This window comes from Giraffa tippelskirchi, chromosome 12 (genome assembly GCF_054371585.1).
Source record: "Giraffa tippelskirchi isolate mGirTip1 chromosome 12, T2T-mGirTip1v1.2.pri, whole genome shotgun sequence".
Taxonomy (NCBI): domain Eukaryota; kingdom Metazoa; phylum Chordata; class Mammalia; order Artiodactyla; family Giraffidae; genus Giraffa; species Giraffa tippelskirchi.
Window position 1 is genome coordinate 6158879 of NC_137286.1, and position 13585 is coordinate 6172463.

Consider the following 13585-nt stretch of genomic DNA (forward strand, 5'->3'; position numbering starts at 1 on the left):
AAGCTCTTTTAATTAACATTGGTTGAAGCTTTAAAGATGGGCTTGAAGCCCAGAAGAATTTTGACCCCAGGGCCCCTCGTTAATTAAAGAAAGCAATGTTCCCAGAAAGAGGCATCTTCTCTTCTTGGTACCCACCCTCCCTCAACTCTCAATGAGGAAGTGGAGTGGGGACTATGAATCATATTTCTGGGTCAGATTTCTTGCTCTGTCACCACCTTCTTTGAAGATTTTGGGCAAGATACTTCCCATAAGGGCCTCTGGTTGCTTCTGTGGAAAAGGAAGAGTTTTAACTAGCTCTGTGGTTCCCACCAATTTGACCACAAATGTCCCCTTTTATTTTTCCTTCCTTTGTGAGCATCAATCATGTTGCAAATGACAAAGAAACTTGGGTCTTGGTTGTTGGTGTGGTCATAATGGGTGTCATGCCCTGGGTCAGATAATAGGGATACAGGGTTGGGTCCATAGCCACAGGGAGCCCACAATGTTCTGGGAAAGACAAGGACACAAATGGAGACACTCAATAGGAGCAATAGGGCTTAGTGGGGCCAGTGGAGGGGAACTTCAAGCTGGCCCTGAAGGAAGCATAGGAGTGTCAGGTGAGCAAGGGCACTCCTAAGCCCCTCTAGGTCTAGGCAAATGGAATGCTGTGGGCAGGGAGAACTTCTGTATTGCTGTCAAGTGTCAAGAAGCTCGTCCTTATAGATCCCAGGTGGCTTGGGAAACAATGAGGCAGATGTTTTCTGAAGCCAGAGCATTAGGAATTGCTGTGACGCTGGGCAAGTCATGTCATCTTGGTTTTCTCCCCAGTTCATAGATTTCTACCGTGTGCTTGAGTTCACAAGTTGCTGTAAGGTTTTGTCTTCCTGCCAGTTAGCAACAGTCAATATAGTCCTTGGAAGATGGGTTTCCACAGCTGCATATAAAATGCCAGGCCCCATAGACCTTGGTCAACTGTGTGGCCCTCTCAAAGACTCATATATCATGCTGATCTTTTGGGTACTTACAAATGTAGGGAGGCAGGAGGGGCATCCACTGTTTGCTGAGCACCCACCAGGTGGCCTTCATTAAATCATATAATTCCCCTAAATGGAGAAGGTGGGGTTTGCTCATTTGAGAGGTGAAGCTAGGAAGGTGTAGTGAGGTCCTCTTATCCTTATCCAACAGAGGGCAGACAGAAGGAAAACCACAATCACAGAAAACTAACCAAAATGATCACATGGATCACAGCCTTGTCTAACTCAATGAAACTATCAGCCAAGCAGAGGAGGGCCATCCAAGACAGACGGGTCATGGTGGAGAGTTATAACAAAATGTGGTCCACTGGAGAAGGGCATGGCAAACCACTTCAGTATTCTTGCCTTGAGAACCCCATGCAAAAGCAAAAAGATATGACACTGAAAAGATGAACTCCCCGGGTTGGTAAGTGCCCAAAATGCTAGTGGAGAATAGGAGAGAAATAGCTGCAGAAGGAATGAAGAGGCTGAGCCAAAAAAAAAACAATGCCCAGTTGTGGATGTGACTGGTGATGGATGTAAAGTTCAATGCTGTAAAGAAACAATATTGCATAGGAACCTGGAATGTTAGGTCCATGAATCCAGGTAAATTGGAAGTGGTCAAACAGGAGATGGCAAGAGTTAACATCAACATTTTAGGAATCAGTGAACTAAAATGGGCCGGAATGGGTGAATTTAATTCAGATGACCATTACATCTACTACTGTAGGCAAGAATCCCTTAGAAGAAATGGCGTAGCCCTCATAGCCAACAAAAGAGCCTGAAGTGCAGTATTTGGGTACAATCTCAGAAATGACAGAATGACCACTGTTCGTTTGCAAGGCAAACCATGAAATATCACAGTCTATGCCCTAACCACTAATGCTGAAGAAGCTGAAGTTGAACGGTTCTATGAAGACCTAGAAGACCTTCTAGAACTAACACCAAAAGAGATGTCCTTTTCATCTTCAGTTCAGTTTGGTTCAGCTGCTCAGTCTTGTCTGACTCTTTGCAAGCCCATGTGCTGCAGCATGCCAGGCTTCCCTGTCCATCACCAACTCCCAGAGCTTGCTCAACCTCATGTCCATCAAGTCATGACATCTCATCCTCTGTCGTCCCCTTCTCCTGCCTTCAATCTTTCCCAGCTTGAGTGTTTTCCAATGAGTCAGTTCTTCACATCAGGTGGCCAAAGTATTGGAGCTTCAGCTTCAGTATTACTATGCTGATATATATCCCTTCCAATGAATATTCAGGACTGATTTCCTTTAGGATTGACTGGTTTGATCTCCTCGCAGTCCAAGGGACTCTCAAGAGTCTTCTCCAACACCACAGTGTTGATTGATTCTTTGGTGCTCAGTTTTCTTTATGGTCCACACATAGATGACTACTTGTAAAATATCCATAGATGACTACTCACAACCATAGATGACTACTTGTAAAACCATAGCTTCGACTAGACAGACCTTTGTTGGCAAAGTAATGTCTCTGGTTTTTAGTACACTGGCTAGGTTTGTCATAGCTTTTCTTCCAAGGAGCAAGCATCTTTTAATTTCATGGCTGCACGCACCATCTGCAGTGATTTTGGAACCCAAGAAAATAAAGTCTGTCACTGTTTCCATTGTTTCCCAATGAAGTGATGCCATGAAGTGATGGGACCGGATGCCATGATCATTGTTTTTTGAATGTTGAGTTTTAAGCCAGCTTTTTCACTCTCCTCTTCAACTTTCATCAAGAAACTCTTTAGTTGCTCTCCTCCTTCTGCCATAAAGGTGGTGTCATCTGCATATCTGAGGTTATTGATATTTCTCCTGGCAATCTTGATTCCAACATGTGCTTCATCCAGCCCGGCATTTCATATGATGTACTCTGCATAGAAGTTCAATAAGCAGGGTGACAATATACAGCCTTGATGTACTCCTTTCCCAGTTTGGAACCAGTCCATTGTTACATGTCCGGTTCTAACTGTTACTTCTTGACCTGCATACAGATTTCTGAGGAGGCAGGTAAGGTGGTCTGGTATTCCCATCTCTTTAAGAATTTTCCAGTTTGTTGTGATCCACACAGTCAAAGGCTTTGGCATAGTCAATAAAGCAGAATTAGATGTTTTTCTGGAACTCGCTTGATTTTTCTATGATCCAATGGATGTTGTCAATTTGATCTCTGGTTCCTCTACCTTTTCTCAGTCCAGCTTGAATATCTGGAAGTTCTCTTTTCATTTACTGTTGAAGCCTAGCTTGGGGAATTTTGAGCATTTGCTAGCATGTGAGATGAGTGCAATTGCGTGGTAATTTGAATATTCTTTAGCATTACCCTTCTTTGGGATTGGAATGAAAGCTGATCTTTTCCAGTCCTGTGGCCGTTGCTGAGTTTTTCAAATTTGCTGGCATATTGAGTGCAGCACTTTCACAGCATCATCTTTTAGGATTTGAAATAGCTCAACTGAAATTCCATCACCTTCACTAGTTTTGTTTGTAGTGATGCTTCCTAAGGCCCACTTGACTTCACATTCCAGGATGTCTGGCTCTAGGTGAGTGATCACAGCATTGTGGTTATCTGGGTCATGAAGGTCTTTTTTGTATAGTTCTTCTGTGTATTCTTGCCACCTCTTCTTAATATCTTCTGCTTCTGTTAGATCCATACCGTTTCTGTCCTTTATTGTGCCCATCTTTGCATGAAATATTCCCTTGGAATCTTTAATTTTCTTGAAGAGATCTCTAGTCTTTCCCATTCTAGTGTTTTCCTCTATTTCTTTGTATTGATCACTGATGAAGGCTTTCTTATCTCTCCTTACTATTCTCTGCATTCAGATGGGCATATCTTTCCTTTTCTTCTTTGCCTTTAGCTTCTCTTCTTCTCTCAGCTATTTGTAAGGCCTCCTCAGACAACCATTTTGTCTTTTTGCGTTTGTTTTTCTTGAGGATGGTCTTGATTGCCGCCTCCTGTATAATGTCACGAACCTCCGTCCATAGTCCTTCAGGCACTCTACGAGATCGAATCCCTTGAATCTATTTGTCACTCCCACTGTAGAGTCGTAAGGGATTTGATATAGGTCATGCCTGAATGGTCTGGTGGTCTCCCTACTTTCTTCAGTTTCAGTCTGACGTTTGCAGTAAGGGTGGGAGGGGAGTAGTAATCCTCGCCGGCAGAGCTGGGGAGAGGAGTAGAGAAGGCATTGTGTGCCTGGTGTGTGTCTCTGCTCCCGTGCCACACAGGAAGCACTTGACACCTGATGACCGAAAACCCACCAGATTCTCTGTCAAAACCTTAGTTTCCTCCTCTGTGAAGTGGGGGTAAATATACATACTGGGGCGGGTAGTCTATCCCTTCTCCAGGGGATCTTCCCAACCCAGAAATCGAACTGGGGTCTCCTGCATTGCAGGCAGATTCTTTACCAGTTGAGTTCTAAGCAGCTTACTGGTCATGCTCTGGGGTAAATGCTGGGGTCTGAGATTTTTATCACCTCCCTCTATACAATCTCCATGGTTCTAATTAGCAAAAATATCCTTATCTGGAGCCTGCAAGATAAACGGCTTCTTTGGGTTTCAAAGCATAAGAAAACTCAATGTTGAAAATCAACTATACTTCAATTAAAAAAATTTTTTTTTTAAAGAAAATAAGAAAAACAGAGTCCTAATTCTCAGAAGATGCTGAAGCCTCACATCCCCAACCCTGCATCACCATGTTTCCCCAGGAATTACGGAAGGTTGGGTCTCTGAAGAGGAGAAAGACTCCTGCCTCCCCTGAGCGCTGAAAGACAACGGCTACAGGTGGGTGAGCTGTCCGGATGAGATCAACAGACAAGGTCAGCATTGGAAGGAACACCGGGACCTGACATTTGTGTAAGGCTTGGCTGTGGAGGAACCGCAGGCCGCCTTGGCCACCACATTGTGGGTCCTGGTGGAAAGGGTGGGCTCCTGATGCCCAGGGGTGTGGGGCATGGGTTAAGGAGGGCTCTGAAGGCTGTGTCCGCCCCCGTGGCATCACAGCACCTGAATGCTGGTGTCTTGTCTCAGGGGAACATCTCTCCTCATCCCCACCCTGGGCTTCTCTGGTGGCTCAGCTGGTAAAGAATCTGCCTGCAATGTGGAAGGTTCGGGTTTGATCCCTGAGTTGGGAAGATCTCCTGGAGAACGGAATGGCTACCCACTTCAGTATTCTTGCCCAGAAAATCCCATGGACAGAGGAACCTGGCGGGTTGCAGTCCATGAGATCATAAAGAGTCAGACATGACTGAATGACTAAGCACAGAGGCATTAAATAGGCTACTCTTGGGAAGGGGACAACCAGCTGCTGGTTGACTCAAACACTGAACACAAAATACCAAGCAATCTGGTGAATCCACTGGCCCTCATGAAGAGCTGAGCTTGTATGTCCCATTTGGGTCTTTCTTCAAGTCACTCCTGCTTTTTGGGGTCTGGAAGTTTTATTATCAAGGTTTCTCTTCTTATGGAAAGACAACATTAAGCCTTTCAAAAAAAAAAAAAAAAGCCACAGTCTATCTTTTGGTCCCTGTGGTTTCCAAGCAAAAACAAGCTAGAGGATTCTTAGGAATTCCCAGGATCCCTAGAATTCCTGGGCTGCTCAAGGGTGAGGTGGACTCTGGATCCTCCATGAAGGAGAGAAGAGAGAAACTGTCCTGTGTCCAAGGATGCATGCCAACTGCAAGGGAGGCTTGGACGAACCTGCGTCCGTGGAGCTGTGTGATATGTAAGAAGCACTGAGGCTGCAGGTCGAAGGCCGAGGGGTTCTTTCTTCTCTTCCTCCCTCCCTCCTCCCCTCCCCTCCCTCTTTCTTCAGCAAATACATATTGAGGGTCTGCTTCCCAAGTCCTGGGCCAGGCTTGGAGGAGACAGAGAGAGAAAGGAGCTGGTTTCTGCTCTCAAGTAACTCACGAGCTGGGTTAGGGGATGGATGAGCCAGCAGACACCACAGGGACAGCCACAGGGCAGCCCGGGAAGGCTTCTTGGAGGAGGGTACCCCCATGGAGAGACTGCTCATGGGTCTTGACGGGAGAAAAAGGGGGCGATTTCTTAAGCAGATGGAGCAACATGTGTGACCACCCCGAGGCGCACTCTATACAGCACCATTCTGTGTTCTGCAAACTGCAGGGAGTCAGAGGCTGGGGGTGAACTGTGCAGATGGGAAGGGGTGGAATTAAACTCAGCCTGATGCAGGAACCCTGCACCGTGTGCCAGGCCCCACTTCAAGGGCTGGACGTCTATTGCTGCTGCTTATCACTGTTTAAGTCCCAGAACAACCCAATGGGGTGAAAACTCCACATTCAGATGAAACGGACACAAAGAGAGATGGGCTGAACTGCCCTGGGTCACACGGTCAGTGTACTAGTCAGGGTTCTCCAGAGAAACAGAGCCAATAGGATGTCTGTCTGTCTGTCTCTCCATATAAGTCTATATATATGGAGATTTATTACAGGAATCGGCTCACTAGCTGTGGATGCTGAGAAGTCCCTTGATCTGCCATCTGCAAGCTGGGGAACCAGGAGAGCAGGGGGTATAACTCAGTTGGAATCCAAAGGCCAGAGAACCAGGACTATGTGTCCGAGGGCAGGAGAAGACGGCAGGAGAAGCTCAGACCCAGAGCAAACCCTCTGTTTCCCCTCCTGTCTGTGTCACTCAGACCCTCAGTGGATCGGGTGAGGCCCACCCATGCTGGCACTGTGGGCGCTGGACCACGAAAAGGCACACGCTCCCATGGCCCCCTCGCCTCCTAGCCCGGAACCTGGCACACAGCTGGTGCTTCATAAACGTGTGTCAGGACAGAATCAGGAAGAAACCTGCTGTCAGACGGAGGCGGGAGTCCGACTGACAGAAACGTCCGCGGCCCAGCCATTCAGTTGTGTTTTCCGGAGGCACTGGTCAGGGCGGAAGGAATGTGAGGACTGCACCCTTCTGGCCGTCTTCTGGACACGTGGAGCACAAAGGGGAAGGCTGGTGTCCATGGTGTGGTGCCCGCCGGCAGCCTGCAGCTGACGGGTGGGCCTGGGGGCCACAGGGGCGTCCCCAGGAGAGAGGGAACCAGAACTGAGGGGACCAAGGCTGTAATCAGGGGGTGCTGCCTTCTCTGAACTTTGACCCACCGGGCCCGTGCCTGACCCTTCATACGTGTCCTGCTGCAAAATCTTCCCCCAATCCCCCCGAGGTGGAGGACTATCTGCCTTATGGATGAGGAAACAGGCTCAGAGAGGCTAGGTGAGTTACCCCAGGTCACACAGCTGGGAGGTGGCAGGGTTGGATGAAACTCTGGGGACCTGGCTCTTTCAAGAGCACCTTGCACTCTCCTGTCAATCTACGAGAAGTTTCCCTGAGGCCCTGATGACGGGTGTTTCCAGCCTCCACACCATGGCTCAAGCTGTCCCGCTCCAGCACCACCCCTCCCCCACCCCCGCCCCTGTCCTGTCTGGGAGACCTGCTGAGGTGCCTCGACCTCCCTGATCGGCATCTTTGCTGGGAGCGCTTCTTGGTCACACATCGTTGTGGGATTGTGGGGTATACTCACAGACTCTCCCTGAGTCTCCACTGAGCACCCTCTGTGGCCAGGCTCTGGGCTGCAAATTGTGATTCCAGCCACTGCTTGCCCTCAAGAGCACTCTCACAGAGAGCGCTGGGATAACCATAACAGTTGTGTGACGTTTGCAACGGGGAGACCTGGGACCCAGAGGAGGGGCCTCATTCACCCTCGGCTGGTGAGGGACTTGAGGGCAGAGGCCAGGAGGGCTTCCTGCAGGAGGTGATAACCGGGCCTGGCCTCGAGGGGCGAGGAGAATGTTGAAATGGGGCTTCTCGACTCTGCTGCGCATGGAATCAACAGGGTACCTGGGCTTGGAGCTCTGAGATTCTGATTCAGTTGGTCTTGGCTGGGACTAAAGCATCAGTATTTTACAAAGCTCACCGAGTGATTCTAGTGGGTTGAGAAGAGAAACACGATCTTAGAGTGAGGAGGGAGGCAGAGGATGGGCGTGCGGAGGACTTTATTTCAAGGCACAGAGCTCTCAAGCAGCACAGGGCCTGGCTGCCCTGCAGGCAGGGAGGGTGGGGCTGGTCGAAGCTGGGGCTGGACAGAGGTGGGGCCAGACTGGCAAGGCTTTGGACAGGGTCCAGGGAGTTCGGACTTTACCCAGAGGTTTTAGGAGAAGGAGGGCGCTGAAGTTCTAGGTGGAGGAGGGCCAGCTGAGCTCTGGGGTTTGGAAGGTCCTCTGGGAGATTCAGGGCGCAGTATGGATGCTGGCTGTCAGGACTTGAGTGAGAAAGTCCCGAAGGTGGGCGGGGCCGAGCAGAGTGGGAGGGGCCAATTGATCCCTCACCTGAGAGATGCTGGACACTGGAGCCTGCGAGCCGGGGAACCAGGAGCAAAGGGAGCCGCTCAGGGTTCAGGCCTGATCACACGGGAGAACCGGCTAGCGTCATCAGGATGCCCTGGGGACAGAATGAACAGGGCCTAGACCCTTTGCTGAAGTCTCCAGCCATCCTGTGCATTTCTGGGCGCACCCTGAGGCCAAGGTTGTGTGGGTGGGATTTAACTCGTGGCTGTTTGTAAAACCAGCATATTTTAATTGCGAGGGATGGGCTCCCTCCCGCCCTCCCGCCCTCCCGCCCTCCCCCTAGAGCTGCACGGTCTCCAGAAGCAGCGGCATCTGAAGCTGTGGCCATTTGATGTATCATTAAATATACCTTCTTACACTTGGCACATAAACCCTGGTAAAGTTTCACCTTTTAACAAAATAAATGACTCAATTAACAAGATGAAAAACAGCAGTGTGGTGGCAGGCCCACTTGGTGGCCGGATTAAAAAAAACCTGGAGAAGAATTATCCCAGCTGGAAGTTAATGTGGGCAGAGGCCCTGCGCTCGGTGGGCAGCCGCTGACTGCCAGCCTGCCAGCCTGGGGTGGATGGGGCCTGCTGGCCGCTGCTGCAGCGGGGGTCATCCAGCTTCTGGGCCAGGGACATGTGGGGCTGTGGGGTCCAGGGGAGCTCCCTGAGCTGAGCCCTGCACCACGGAGTCAGGCAGGACCAGTGAGCGAGGTGAGCCAGTGTGCGGGTACACACATATTGGCATGCGCTGGCTTTGGTGTGCCCCAGCACCAATGAATCAGTCAAACTTTAATGGTGAGACACCCCCAGGCCAAGCTCTGAGTTGAATCTGCATTTTATCTCTAAAGGATGGAGGGTGACTGGAGAGGCAGGGCACTGGGTTCTGGGTTCAGACTTTGTGTAGCTTTCTCTGGTTCTATTTTCTCTGGTGCAGATAGAGGGGGTTGGACCAGGGCAGGCATCTCATTGGGGAAGCAAAGGCCTGTGGACAGGCCTACAGATCTGGATGAGAAAATAAAACAATACATTTATTCTCACTAACGTCTAACTGAGTGGAGTCCCTCGTCTGGATGGGGACGGTGTGATGTCGGTAGAGGGTTTGCAGCGCCTGTGACTTTGTTACCAACAGGAATCCCAGATATTTTCCTTTTCCACTGCTTTTGTTGCAGAAATTTCAAAATGCCGTCAGCACTCCTTCCTACTCTGAAATTACGGTGGTTATTAGACCCTCTGGTCGGGCTTGTTATTTAATGTGTTAATAAGGAAACACATGCACTCCTAGATCACAAATCTGTTTTTAATATTTGATCATTTTTAAAATAATGGGTTTCCTTTGTCATCACCTATTTCATTTTATGCAGGTAGAATGGTATTCTGAGAGAGGGTGCCAGGTGTCAGTAACTTATCAGAAGCGTCCATGGTTAAGGTCACCTGGGGCTGGGGGTTTCCAAGGTTTCCTTACCCCCTGATGTCCTGTTAGTCCATGGAGCTAGAACAGCAATTGCAATGACAAGAATGTGGTTACAGAATGCTGTGCATCAGGGCCACTGTTTGTTTTTTTAATTGAAGTATACTTGATTTACAATATCGCGTTAGTTTCAGGGCTACAGCACAGTGATAACCTACAGGAGTGTGTGTATATGTATACACACATATACATGTATATGTACATATACATATATAGAAAAAGAAGATATTATATATGTACATATATATGATATATAAATCTAGGCACACGAGCTTCAGCAGTTGAGGCTCATCGGCTCGGTAGCTGCAGCTCGAGGGCTCCAGAGCACAGCCTCAGTAGTTGTGGCGTAAGGGCTTATTGCCCCGAGGCGTGTAGGACTGTCCCAGACAAGGGATTGAGCCTGTGTCTCCTGCATTGGGCAGGCTGATTCTTTACTACTGAACCACCAGGGAAGCCCTGGACCCCAACTTTTCAGGTGACACTGTATTTTACCTTTGTTTTTTAAATGGATCCTACTATCACAGCTGTTTATTTTCTCTCCCCTCCAGAGAATATATATCATAAATATATTTCCAAATCCTGAGTCTTCTATATCTTTTTACAAACTATCCTTTTGCATGAATATACTATGTATTATTTATATCTGATTTACAGTTGCTTGACCTTTGGGTGATTTCACTGTTTTGCTGTAATTAATAACACCCCATTAAACACCCTTGTAGATAAATCTTTTCCTATTTTACCAGTTCCTTAGGATACATTTCTTGAGAGGGTAACCTAACTATTCAGCTTGTTGATATGTATTGCTAAATTCACCTCTGGAAGGCGAGGACCAAATTGCACTTTCATTAACAATTTTTCAAGGAATCGATGCTTTTGAATTGTGATGCTGGAGAACACTCTTGAAAGTCCCTTGGACTGCGAGGGGATCAAAGCTGTCAATCCTAAGGAAATTAACCACGAATATTCATTGGAAAAGACCCTGATGCTGGGAAAGATTGAGGGCGGGAGAAGTGGGCAACAGAAGATGAGGTGGTTGGATGGCATCACAGACTCAATGGACATGAGTTTGAGCAAACTCTGGGAGATAGTGGAGGACAGGGAAGCCTGGCGTGCTGCAGTCCATGGGGTTGCAAAGAGTCAGACACGACTGAGAGACTGAACAACAATAAATTTCACTGCTCACTGGCTACTGCTGTAATCATTTTTAAAAAACAACTTTGCTCAGTTGATAAGAAAAAGGAGAACATTGTTGTTTCACTTCTTTTTTTTTTCTTTTTTGGTCGATGAGCAAGCTGTCCGGCTTTCAATAATCTTGCAATTTGAGTATCTTTTCTTTCTGGGGGTTCCTCCCTCACCTCCATGTCCAGTCTGGCTGTGGGAATCCCACCTTGCTCTGTGCCTGTTCTGACAGTCCGGCTCCAGCCCTTTGGTCAGGCTCAAGTTCCTGGACACTGACCCCAAACACACAGGAGGAAAAAGCCATAATACCCTGGTCATCAGGGTATTACAACTCTCGGGTGGGGACTGGCACTTTGACATCCCTTGTTCTAGCTTCTTGACCCATGGCTGGGCTCCTGTCAACAACAGACTATTGATGGGCTCAAAGTTGCATTTATGTCTGTGTTTCTAGCGGCCAAGAGCTCCCTACCTCTCAGGGCCGGCTGTTGCATTTCAGGCCAGTCTATTCACTGGGAGCTTTGAGGCTGTGACATAAAACACACTCCTTAACTGTTTAGGGCTTCCCAGGTGGCTCAGTGATAAAGAATCCGCTTGCCAGTGCAGGAGACATGGGTTTGGTCCTTGGGTTGGAAAGAGCCCCCGGAGTAGGAAATGGCAACCCGCTCCAGTATTTTTGCCTGGAAAATTCCACGGACAGAGAAGCCTGATGGGCTACAGTCTATGGGTCTGAAAAGAGTTGGACACAACTGAACAAATACACACACACACCCCCTACAACTTTTTGTGTTTTGCTAAAAGTAGAAATGGAGCCAAAGAAGTCGGATGCAGAGGGTTCCTTTGGAAGGTGAGCCCAGGAAGCAATGGATTCTGGTGAGTGAGGTGGGGAGAGAGGAAAGGCCCATAAAGGGGCACTACCAAGCTGGTCACCACGTAGGCAGCTGGGTTCCTCCCCCTGGGAGCTCTGTGAGGAGGCAGTGGACCTGCCTTGGAATTATTCCTCAATCTCTGCGAGTTTGGATTCCTGACTCCGGGGGTGGGGTGTCACACCCTGTGCTCTGGGCTCCACCTGCTCCAGGCAAAGCTGTCTTCTGTGGCTCCAGGGCAGGCATTGAAGGAGAGAAGCAAAGACTCTGAGGGATGTACACGTGGTGGGAGGTGGGCGGAGGGCTCCATCAGGGGCTGGGGGTGTGAGTGGGTCAGGGTGTGCTCCGTCTGTGTGGCCACCGCTGGGAGAGAGGGTGTGAGGGTCTGCGAGTGGATGGTGGTACCTGTCCTGGACCCATTTTGGGGTCTCCCATCCCTTCTTTCTCCCACCAGCCATCAAGGTGGGCTCGAGAACCCCAGGGAGGCGATGTCACAGACACATGGCAGCGGCTGCCGCCTTTCTCAAGTGGGACCCCCACACAGGAACCGTGCCATCCCACTGGGCGGTCTCAAGCCACCACCCCCTTCACCCATGACATCACCTGAAGTGGGACAACAGCACCCGGGGAGAGGTAAGCTGGGGAAACCCTGTATGTTCTATGCCCCTACCCCCTGCCTTGGAGAGTCATGATGGACATTCACACAGTAAAGGTCCTGAGAAGTACTGCAGGAGAAAGGCACTGGGCCCAAGAATTGACCTGGTAGCCTCACCAAAGGGAGGCCCCTGGCCTCGTCATGGGGTCTGAGCCCCAGTGATCTGCAGGGGTGCGTCTGGAGGAGCCTGGCTGTGCCTCTCCCTGCTGCCCAGGCTTTCACTCTGCATGTAGGATGATGGGCTGGGAAGGACGGCAAACGTGTCTGAAGGCCTCAGCTGTGCTGATCCCAGAAAAGCAACCCAGGCCATGCTCTCTCTCCACCCCTAATTGGCCTCATGGATGAAGATGGGAAGCCTGCCTGTATCAGATGCTTTGTCTGGAAGCTTCATGAGCTGTCTTCCGGGGTTGGTTCCAACTGTGTTCTCTTCTCTGTGTGTGGCAAATGCATTGTGCTGGGGAGCAACACTCACGGCTGACCCACCACACCCTTCCAGGGTTCCAAGTCATCCATTAGGTCCTCGTGGGACTCTGGCCAGAGGGATTGGTGATTTGCATTTTAGAAGGAACCTCACTTTTTTTTCTCTCCAGATCATTTTCCTCCTTTTTTAAATTCCTCTGGTCCAAATGATTGTTTCATAACCTCAAATGCTTAAGTCATAGAAAATCCTGGCATCAGAAAGTACTGGGTTTGAAGCCTGTTCTGTCTCTTACATGTTGTGATGGGCAAGTCATTTCCTTTCCCAGGTCTGCCGATGCCAAGTGGGGCTAAAATAGCTTCTATTGGAGACTTGTTTGGAACATCAGATGAGACAAGCACATAAAAAGACTTTGTAGATTAAAAAATAAACGTGTGTGTGTGTGTTAGTTGCTCGGTCATGTCCGACTCTTTGCAACCACATGGACTGTAGCCCGCCAGGCTCCTCTGTCCGTTGTATTCTCCAGGCAACAATGCTGGAATGGGTAGCCATTCCCTTCTCCAGAGGATCTTCCTGACCCAGGGTCTCAGCATTGTAGGCCAATTCTTGACCATCTGAGCCACCAGGGAAGCCCCCCAAAATTTTCTCAAGTACCAGTGGGCTGCTTAACTAGCGAGC

General features: G+C 49.1%; 1 long non-coding RNA gene across 1 annotated transcript; it reads left to right on the top strand.

Annotated features, from left to right (window-relative positions):
• Window positions 1-469: 469 nt before the first annotated feature.
• LOC145529129 (uncharacterized) lies at window positions 470-13170 on the top strand. The gene is made up of 5 exons (XR_014070944.1): window positions 470-596; window positions 4603-7201; window positions 11773-11841; window positions 12289-12467; window positions 12723-13170. It is a non-coding gene; the product is annotated as an uncharacterized LOC145529129 (long non-coding RNA).
• The last annotated feature ends 415 nt before the right edge of the window (window positions 13171-13585 follow it).